Here is a 10975-nt window from a genome sequence, read left to right as displayed (position 1 = left end):
AAGTCACCTTTTTCAAAAGGATATATAAGGAGCATGGAAAATAATTTTGATATGAGACCAAAAGCATTGGTTAGAGGACACTCTAAGCTTTCCAAAAAGCTCAAGAACTCTTCCATACAATAAAAATTGAGAGAGATATGCTCGGTACAAGTTGGTCGATTTTTGAGAAAAGCATGAAACCTAAGGTGACTAATTTCAAGTTTTTGAGTGATGGGCCTTAAATATTGAAGCATCCACGTGATTGTGAGCCCAAAAGGAGTACATGGATCAAATATTATTATTTTTATGATACTATTTTATTTATATTTGATTTTAATCATTTAAATTCAAATAAAGTGAAATAAAATCATAAAAATAAATATATAATCAAGGTTTTAATTTTTATAGATTCAAGTAGATCTTATCATCACCCCATGATCACCAAGAAACGTGAGAGAAGGTGTACCAAATAAATCAAGAGCCAAAAATAGAAAGATTCCAACATGTTTTCAATCAAATTTTTTTTTTGTGATTAAAACATCAAGATTTGCTTTGATTTATTTCAAGTTTTCAACCCTAATTCCATGCTCTATAAAAGGACAATAAACTCAGCTTCAAAAGGACGAATTTTTAGCAAAAAATAGGGTTTGGAAAGTCGTAAAATACCAATAAGACTAGGGCACGATAGAAGCTTTCTTGAAGCCACATTCGATCAATCCTAGCGATATAATATTCTTACTGAGGTCATCAGGAACGGTTTCCAATCATTACACAAGCCTGGAGCATCCCAGAATCAGCCTTTGCAAGTGCACCGGTTTGGTAAGGTTTTCATATTCGATTTTGAATTCTTATGCATCTCCCACGTATTTGATGAGTGTGTTCATGTTCAGGGCATAAATTAGGATAGGTTTGATCTTTTACATGTGAAATTTCACGTGAGAATCTCGAGCCACCATTGTTAGGGCTCAAAAGCGAGGAAGCTTCGTTCCCCTAGCTGCATATGTTTTCAGCTTAAACTAACGGTTCCATGAGAATCGCAGGGTCTTAATTATTGGATCTGGTTGTTTTGCCTTTTCGTTTTGCGTTGTTTTGCAGGTCGCAGGTTTAAGGGCTATCGGAGAAGAAGGCTCCAGCCGCCGTGGGTGGTGGTCCGACGAAAGCCAAGGAGGAGTCAAAGCACGAGTGGCCCCAGCGATCGTTCCTATTGGGTGGTCAAAAGAATGAAACTCTCTCTCTCAATCTGGTTGGATGCAGCGAACAAAGGGGGCCCACTTTGACTCTCAATTTGAATTTACCATTTATTTATTCGCTTCTTATTTATTGTTTGATGATGGATGAATTAACATGAAAACTTGTGCAGCACATGTGGCCAGCGTAAGAGGCTTGTTACCCATAGAGCATGGGTTCGATCCAGGCTTCCAATAATTTATTTTTATGAATTACCTCATGTGTTCAGTCTTCGGATCCAGCGTGCCTCACGTGCATACAGGATCGTGTACCCTCGCAGCATCACCATTGGATCACCACGAACGCTGATCTGAAGGACTAAAGCGCATGGCTACCATGGACATTCAGAAATTCCGCCACACCGAATCCTTGCCCAGCTGAGTCTTCTTTTTTAATCTATTTGTTTATTTTTTAATTACATAAGTTTTTTTTTCTTTTCCTTTTTATATAACCTTTCTCCCTATATTATTTTCTTTTTCTTTTTTTCTTTTTCTTATTAAATTATTTTACTAAAATGTTTTTACTAAATAGTTTTATAATTGTTTATATTTTATCGAAACTCGATTTTTTGTCGATTTACCAATAATTGTTTAAACGATAAAAATCATTATTTTGTACGTATGTTTTATAATTAAAATTCTTAGGTTTGTTAACCTCGATTTATAAACCCCACCTCAGGTAGGTGGTGTCCATTAACGCATTTTAGTCTTATAAACATTTTGGGTCACGATAAGTTTTCTTAAATAACCCTTTTAGGGTCAGGGTTAGATCAGTTAATGCACTAACTATTTCTTTTCTTCATTCTTAATTTTCTCAGGGTTAATCGAAAATCTTCCGACTACGCGCCATGGCAATTGAAAAGCTAAGTTCTGATCCTCCTTTTTTTTATTTATTTAAGTTATTTTACCTTTTGTTTTAATTTTTGCCTAGAGGTTAAATTGAGGTTTATTTTCAATATCAAGGAATTTCACATACGCTCACCCCTATTATTTTTCCTCTTAATTTTCAGAGCTGACCAAGGGTTCGAGGAAGATCAAGGCTCAAGACCAAGATGATAAAACTAATTATTGATTCCACTTATTCTTCTGTCTTTTAATTTCCCCCGTCCCCGCAGGTGTTTATTGTAATAGCGTAGGACATTTAAACTGCTTTACTTTTCTGCTGTGGTTAGTAACCCTAGGGAGTGTAACCTCGAACTGAAACTAGATCACTAACTTATAAGATAAATGTCATCGAAGTTAACCACGTGATTGTGCACCCACACACCTTTAGGGTAACCCCTCTTGTTGCCTTATACTGTTGCCTTAATTGTTGCCTATTGCCTCTAAGTGTGCTAAATAGTCAAGTCCCTCGATTCCGAGGATACCTAAAGCAAAGGTTGCCTTTAAAGTTATTGAAATCATCATATGAGATCTAGTCCCTCGATGTTGCCTCGGTAAAACATGATGATTGTCCCAATTGCTAAGGTATCCTCGCATGATGCCTAAAAAGATTAATGACTATTCTATCCTTCCCTTAGACTACCTGCCCTCTTTATGGCATGGGACAGTCTTATGGTGAACGATATCTCGATGACCCTTAAACATCCAATTGAAAGACTTCCTGCCCTCTTATGGTATGGATAGATCCTTTCGTCCGAAAAGCTAAAAGAACGATTTTTTTCAAACTTAGGGGAGTTGCTACTAATTGCTTGCTCTTTTCAAATTCAAATCAAAAATACTTTTCCCACTCATTTTTTAAATACTTTCAAAACAAGGCTACGCTTATTTACAAGCTAAAGTCCTTAAACGAAGTTTTCCTATTCGCACCCTACTTTTCAAACAATTCAAACATTTTAAAAACAAAGTGAGCTAAGCAATTAAGAGCCCATGGATAACCATGGATGCAAAGGGTGCCTTACACCTTCCCTTTGTATAACTTACCCCCCGAACTCAAAATCTTTTCAAAGGTATTTTCCTGTTCTTTTAGCATTTCCAATTGGATAAAATAAAAGTCGGTGGCGACTCTTGCTATCCGCACATTTCAATAAAAAAGTCAGTTCACCGTATTACACATAGTAACCGACTATGAGTATTTTTCCAGACAATTCCCTTCCACCAATGTGACTCCCTTCCATACATTTCTCACATGTTCTCCTTTCTCATAAACACATTGTAGCATAGGGGATGATCTATCCATCTTATAAATTTGGTGAGCTACCATAAGGTAAGAGACAATAGCCTTTTGATCCTTCGAGCTTCTGTTTCTTCTTCTAGCAGCTTCTCTTAGGTTAAGTAATAGATGATAGGTGAAATCCATCCTCGTGCATATTCTAGCATCTTAACTTCTTCAGTTTTTGTGCTTGAACTTTCCAGAGTTTCTTGATCACAGTTCGATTTAAAATGGGACCTTTCATTATGGCTAACTATGCAAGGAGATCGGCTCTAAAGTTCCCCCTCCCCCTGGGAATATTCACTATTTTAAATTCTATGAATCCTTTAAATTCATTTGGTACTCCCCTTTAATCTGATTGGTGATTAATTGAGAATCGGTTTGCACCAGCAAATGAGTAACTCTGACCACTTTACTTAACCTCATCCCTACAATTTGGGCCTTTTACTCTGATTGATTATTACTAGCTTGGAAATTAAATCAATGAGAAAAGAAAGGCAGTAGCCGAAGAGGTTAAAAAGCTTTGTAGGCCAGATTCATTCGAGAGATAAAATACCTGACTCGATTATCCAACATCGTCATGGTAAAGAAGAAATCAAGGAAATGGCGCTTGTGCATGGACTTCAGTGACATGAATAAGGCTTTTCCAAAGGATCCTTATCCATTATCGTACAACGAATGTCTCATCAACGGTGCATTCAGGTTTTGCCTTCTTAGTTTCATGGATTCTTCCTCTGACTCTAACCAGATACGGAAGAACCCGATGGATGCTCCAAAGACCGTGTTCATGACAAATAGAAGTAATTATTATTATTAAGTGATGTCGCTTGGTTTGAAAAAGACAGGGGCTACTTATCAAAGGTTAATGAACATATTGTTCTCTTCCCTGATAGGGAGAGACCTGAAGGTATACATTGCTGACACGGTGGTCGAAACCCCCAAGGAGAAGGATCACGTTAAATACTTGGAGGAGACGTTCGCGTCAATAAGAAGCTTTAACATGAGGCTTAACCCAAATAAATGAAATTTTGGAGTAGAAGAGGGGAATTTTCTCGGTTTCATGTTCACAAATCGAGGAATTATGGAAAATCTCGACAAATGTCAGGCCATTATCGATATGATGATCTTAACATCAACAAAAGAAGTTCAGGAACTAACTGGGAGATTAGCTGCCATGTGTCGTTGTTTGTCTTGTGCAAGTGATAAATCCATCAACTTCTTTGCAACTTTGAAAATGTCAGCAAGCTTTTAATGGACGGAGGAATGTGAGAGAGCAGTCGTAGAATTAAAGCGCTTTTTGTCAATCTTGACAATCTTGGTCTGTCCTAAGGAAAAATTCCCCTTCACCTTATATCTGGCGGTCTCAGATCGAGCTTTAAGTTGTGTTTTAGTTCAACAAAATAAAGAAGGGGAAAGGCCGATTTATTTCCTCATCAAAGTTCTCCGAGGGGCCGAGCTCCATTACACAATGAATGTTTAGCCTTTGTAGTAGTAGTCACAGCCAGAAATCTAAGACACTATTTTAAGGGACACCATATTGTCGTCAGGACAAATTTCCCTATCAAACAAGTGTTGAAGAAGCCGGACCTAGCAGATAGGATAGCGACGTGGGAATAGAGTTATCTGAGTATGATATCATGTTCACACTACGGAACATTATCAAATCTCACGTGCTGGTAGAATATTTGATTGAGGTAAGTACATCTGTTCCTGAAGAATCACCTTGCCAATGGATTTTGTCGGTAGACAGTTCCTCAATAAAGTCCTTAAACGAAGTGCTCTCATGCACCGTTGATGAGACATTCGTTGTACGATAATGGATAAGGATCCTTTGGAAAAGCCTTATTCATGTCACTGAAGTCCATGCACAAGCGCCATTTCCTTGATTTCTTCTTTACCATGACGATGTTGGATAATCGAGTCAGGTATTTTATCTCTCGAATGAATCTGGCCTACAAAGCTTTTTAACCTCTTCGGCTACTGCCTTTCTTTTCTCTTCATCGTTCTTTCGCTTTCTTTAGGATTATGGCTTCAGCAACGGGTCCAAGGAAAGTTGATGACACACTATCTTCGGGCCGATCTCGAGCATATCACAGAGGTCCATGCAAAGAGATATAAGTTTTCCCTTAATATTTTGACAATGTCAGCCTATTCCTATTGGCATAGGTTTGAACTGATATGGGTGGTCTGAACTATTTGGAATCAATTTTCACCTTTTTTTAACTCTTCAGTGGGAGTCAAGCTATATTCTGTTGGAACCTCCGGTGGATCAAGGTCGAAGAGGTTCACCTCGAAGGGCGTCTCATTCGTAAGAGAATATTTCTGAGCTTTTATCTTTAGCTTTAGGATGTCCTTATATCATTTTTTTGCCTTCCTCTGATCCCCCTTTATCACGCCCACACACCCATCATCCAATGGATATTTTAGGGTGAAATAAAAAGTCGATAACACAGCTTTGAGGGTGTTGAACGCCAATCTCACAATAATAATATTGTAAGAGGAAGATGCATTCATGATCAAGTATCTCACCTTGACGCCCTTTGTGATTTCTCCAATACCAAAGATGGTCATGATAAGCACATGACCTAGAACCAGCACCTATTCATAACAAAAGCAAACTAGAATGCCCTTGAAAGGAAACAAATCACCTAGGGTCCATATTCATGCCCTTAAACGCATCCCAATACAAGATATCCGCAGAGATACCCGAGTCAATCAGTTTCAACTTTACATTCCAATCATAGATTTGTAATTTGAAGACCATGGGGTCATTTTCGTGAGACAAAACTCCTTCTGTGTCCCTTATAGAAAAACTGATAGCAGCGAGCTTTTTTTCTGAATCTGAGAGTAACTTCTAAGAAACATGCATCACTGATCGTGCATATCTTTTCTTGCCTGAGATAGTTTCTCGTCCGCTAGTAAAACCTCCTAATATGGTGCTAACCTTATGACGCGTCACTCTGGTTTCCCGTACCTCTTTGGGGCTTTTCCCTTTTGTAGGGGAAGGATTCTTTGAACCGATCACCGAGGAGGGCTTCTCTTTTCTGGTGGCACGCCAGCATCTTTGACGTAATACAGCAGACGGCCTCTTTGGATCAAAATTTTGATCTCTTTCTTTAGCTGATGGCAATCTTCCATGTGATAACCTCAGATCCGATTGTAAGAATACCATGCGCTCTCGTATTTACCCAAAATGACGTTGACTCCCTTATGATGGTATGGTTTTGGGAGCAGTTTGAGATGATAAAATTCTCGCAGGATATCTCTGCGCTTGATGTTGAGTGGGGTATAGTTCTCGGTAGGGCTTTCATATGACCTCCGAGGAGGCTTCATTGCCACTTTGTCTTCCCCCGGAGCTTGTGATAGTCTTTCTTGAATCCGATTCTATCTTTTCTAGGATGTGTCCTCTCTTTGGCGTCTCTAGATCTCTTCTCCATATTACTCTATTCACCTTTGATATAATATTCCGCTCTAGTTATCACCTCATCCATGCTGGTTGTCGGCTTCTGTTCCAAGGATTCATTGAATTGATTCACCTTTAGGTTATGTTAAAACTCTCCAACAAACATCTCCTAATTTTGATGGGAGACTTTGATGGTCTCCTCGTTGAATCGCGCCAAATACTCTCGGAGTAATTTGGAATATCCTTGAAAGATGTTGAACAAGCTCGTTGTTGATACCTTTCTATGCTTGCTAGTAGAGAAGTGTTGTACCATCTTCCTGGTCAGGTCTTGATAGCTGACGACTGAAAGCCTGGGTATGCTTATATACCATCACAGAGCCACGTCTTTGAACGTCTCCGACATGAGTTTGCATTTTAGAGAATCGGAGGCATCGATGATTGCCATCTAATTGTTTATTATGATGATGTGGCTCTGGGGATCACTCTTGCCATTGAGGCATGCCAAGGGAGGTGGCTTGAAGTTTTTTGGAACTTGATCGTCCTATATCACTTTCGCAAGAGGCTGGGGATCCATAAGCTCCTCTTCTGCCTCCCTTTCCTGCTAGATCTGATTTTGTTGGAGTGTATGAACACTATCCACCAATGACTTATTAAACTACCGTGGAGCCTCAACGATCACCAATAATTGTGTAATGTTTGGCGGAGGAGGCGAATCACTTTTGTTAGGCGATGATCTAGAAGACATTTCAATGCTATAAGATTAGTGAATCTTGATGATTTTTATGCGGTCTGGGAAAGTTTTACCGAGACCCTATGATGGGCGCTAAATGTTCTTAAAACACTGTGTGGATAATGTCCCTGATGCTAGTCAGATAAGATCGCAAATGTTGAACTTTTGTTTCTAGTGTGCTTCTTATCAGTGTATTCATGTCAGATGTTTTTCATATGCCCTAACATTTTCTTCGGTGTTCTTTGTATAGTCTTTGTTTTAATCCTTAGATTCCTTCAAATTCATTTTGATTTTTACACTCAACTCACTTTGTGTTAAAATATACTAATTATGATTTGTGAACTTCGATTTTGTAGTAAGAAAAGGTTGGCAAGATTGATAAAATTGTTGAAGGAACATTGTTTTCGTCCTCGACAAGATTATCGCTTTGAAAAAACAATTCATGAGGTAGACAAATGTTTTGGCCTTAAAATTCTCTTGTGGAATTTTATCCATAACTATTAAGAAAGAAGTTGAGGTTATCGAAATGTTAAATTTACTGATTTACTTTTCTTATTTAATATAATATAATTTTAGGATATTGAATTTGAGGGTTTCTACGAGAAAAGAGTCCTTATAAGACTTCCTTTGATTTAAGTATCACAATGATTATTTTTATTAAAAAAATATATGTCATAAAATTTTAGATGCTTTCATTTTTCTATAATATTTCCTTCATTTTTCAAGATAGATTTTTTTCTATTTAATTATTGTAATTATATAAGCAAACCGCTTCTCTCGAACCATCATTGGCTACTGTAAGCCTATTTATGACATCATCTTTAGTATATATAACTAGGCCTTTCAAAATTTGAAAACTTTCTAATTTTTCGGTCCAATTTCAGGTTTATATTGAAGTTTTTAACTGCGTATTAAATTTAAGGGTTAATAGTAATTCACCCCCCCTTAATGTTAGCGAATTTTGTTTTTGCCCCCTCCCTACCCTTTAACAACGGTTTTTTCGAAAAAACCGTTGCCAAAAGCTGTCTTTGGCAACGGTAGGGGGGTAAATCAAAACACGCTCATATTACAAGGGGGTAAACTACTATTAACCCTAAATTTAATACTATAAAATCAACATACATTTTGTCATATATTAAATGATATTTCGTACAGGCTGCAAGTTTGAAAGAAGTGATGATATCCGTCAACCGTGTATCATGGAGCCCGGACGCGAGTTTTATTGGTAAATGTTGTGATTTTTTTTCTTTCTATTTTGCTTGATTACAAGTTTGTAATGTAGATCTTTCCTTTCCGGGATTGCTTTTGCCGAACATTTAGTTCATTTGTATTCGTATCAAGTTCCTAATGGCCTACAACAACAATTAGAGGTATTTTCATATCAAATTTCGATATGAAACTAATACAAAAAAAAATTGCGGACAATCAGTTCCTCGCTAATAACGTATTTGTTTTCGTTATTATAGATTGATACTCATGATGGTGCGGTTAATGATGTAGCCAGGCCCGGCCCATTCCAGGTGCAGCCAGTGCTGTAGCACTGGGCCTCACAATCCTGGGGGCCCCAATATGAAATTTAATTAGTATTGTTAAACAAATAAAAACATTAAAAGTCTTCCTACATCTTTCTCTCTCTGGCTTATAGTTCCATCAGAATTAGTAATTGGTAATGATTTAATGTAATGTAATAATTGATGATACTGGTGATAGAAGTATAATTTAATGTAATATAATAATTCATGAATTTGTTTTAAAAAATACTAGTAAGAAAAAAATTTAGTTAGATATTTTAAACAATACTTTAAATTTTTTAATTTTAATATATAATTTTAATTTTTTACGTATTTTTTAACTATTAAAATTATAAATATTTTTAAAATTTTAGGCCCATTTTTAAAATTAAAACAGGGCCTCCGGATTGATTGGGCCGACCCTGGATGTAGCTTTTACATATCCAGAAAATCAGCTATGCATTGTGACATGCGGAGATGATAAATTAATTAAGGTGACAGTAGAGTTTCTCGTCTATGATAGATTGTATCTAGCTATTTGAGATTATAAGTATTAATATTGGAAGAATGATACATATAGGTATGGGATTTGGATGGACATAAGATACGTATAGGTATGAGTTTTTCCTCTATACAATATTAACATCGTATAGATTGTGAAATTGGTAATCAACTTGACAATAATTGTTTGAACCAGCTCCATAGAGTTAAAATGATTGCCTCTGTGAGTGAAGATGAAGTACGTGTCTGGTCGGTGAGCAACAAAAATGCATACATAGCTATCCATCTAGCGGGAAGAAGTTGAAGATGAAGTTGGGGATTTCTTCTCAGAATCCAACTATTTCGGGAGAGGACGTAGCTAGTAGTACATTTAATGAAAGTGATCAAACAAATGAAGATGGCGTCGATGAATTAGATGAAGAAGACCTTAATAATAAATTCTGATTTATACTTGGTGTATCTTTTTAACTTCGGTGGACAAATGATCATTAGTAGTTGTTTGAGTCATTTTTAGTAATGTGACTATGTAGTATTGGTTACTTACTAACTTTGTAGCATTTTTTTATAAACAAGTTGTTCTATGAATTTGTCTTATTTTAAATTAAATTTTAATTTTTATATTATGGTTATTTTAGTATACAATTCATAATATTTCAAAAAAATAATAACATCTTTAGGTTCAAATTTCCTGCGGATTTACCTGCGGATTTAGCTGCGGAAGGTTTCCTGCGGACTTAGCTGCGGATTTACCTGCGTAATTTCCTGCCGAAATTATTACCTACGAAGGTTTTAGCTGGGGACGAATAGCCGCAGGAAAATCCGCAGGTAAGGTGTTTCCTGCGAAAATTTAGCTAAAATCCACAGGTAAATCCGCAGGAAATTTGAGTATTTCTAGTGTCACTTCTACTTCAAGTTGAATGTCATAAGTGTTTCTATTGTCAATTGATGAATTTCATAATATTCAAACTGAAATTTTGGTCTCTCAATATACACATTTTTATTTCTAATTTCATTAAAAAATCAAATTTTAATTCATTAATTTTTTTAAATATTTTTCTTTTCTTTTCGAGGTTCACCTTCATGTTTCAACTAATTATTTTGATGACATGTGATTGATAAAGTTATAAAATATCATTAACTTAATTATTTAATTTTTTTATTTATCTATAATTTTATATTAAAGACTAAATTATTAAAATGAAAAATTAAATAGTTAAGTTATAAAAATAATAATATTTTAAAGTATGATAAAATATAGGATTCAAATTGGTAACAACAAATTTAGAAGATCAAAATTAAATAATAAAACTTCAAAAAAAAAGTATACATCTAAAATAAAAAAACACGTATTTAATTAAAAACTGGTCATCTCTATTTCTTCTTTAATTACAAAGGATAAGAGTTATGCTATTTTTGGTATTTTTAATTAGAAACAACATTATATAAATAAGTATTAAAAGAAAATAGTTATTT

Source organism: Vicia villosa, unplaced genomic scaffold, assembly GCF_029867415.1.
Source record: "Vicia villosa cultivar HV-30 ecotype Madison, WI unplaced genomic scaffold, Vvil1.0 ctg.001947F_1_1, whole genome shotgun sequence".
Taxonomy (NCBI): domain Eukaryota; kingdom Viridiplantae; phylum Streptophyta; class Magnoliopsida; order Fabales; family Fabaceae; genus Vicia; species Vicia villosa.
This window is presented reverse-complemented; position numbering follows the sequence as displayed.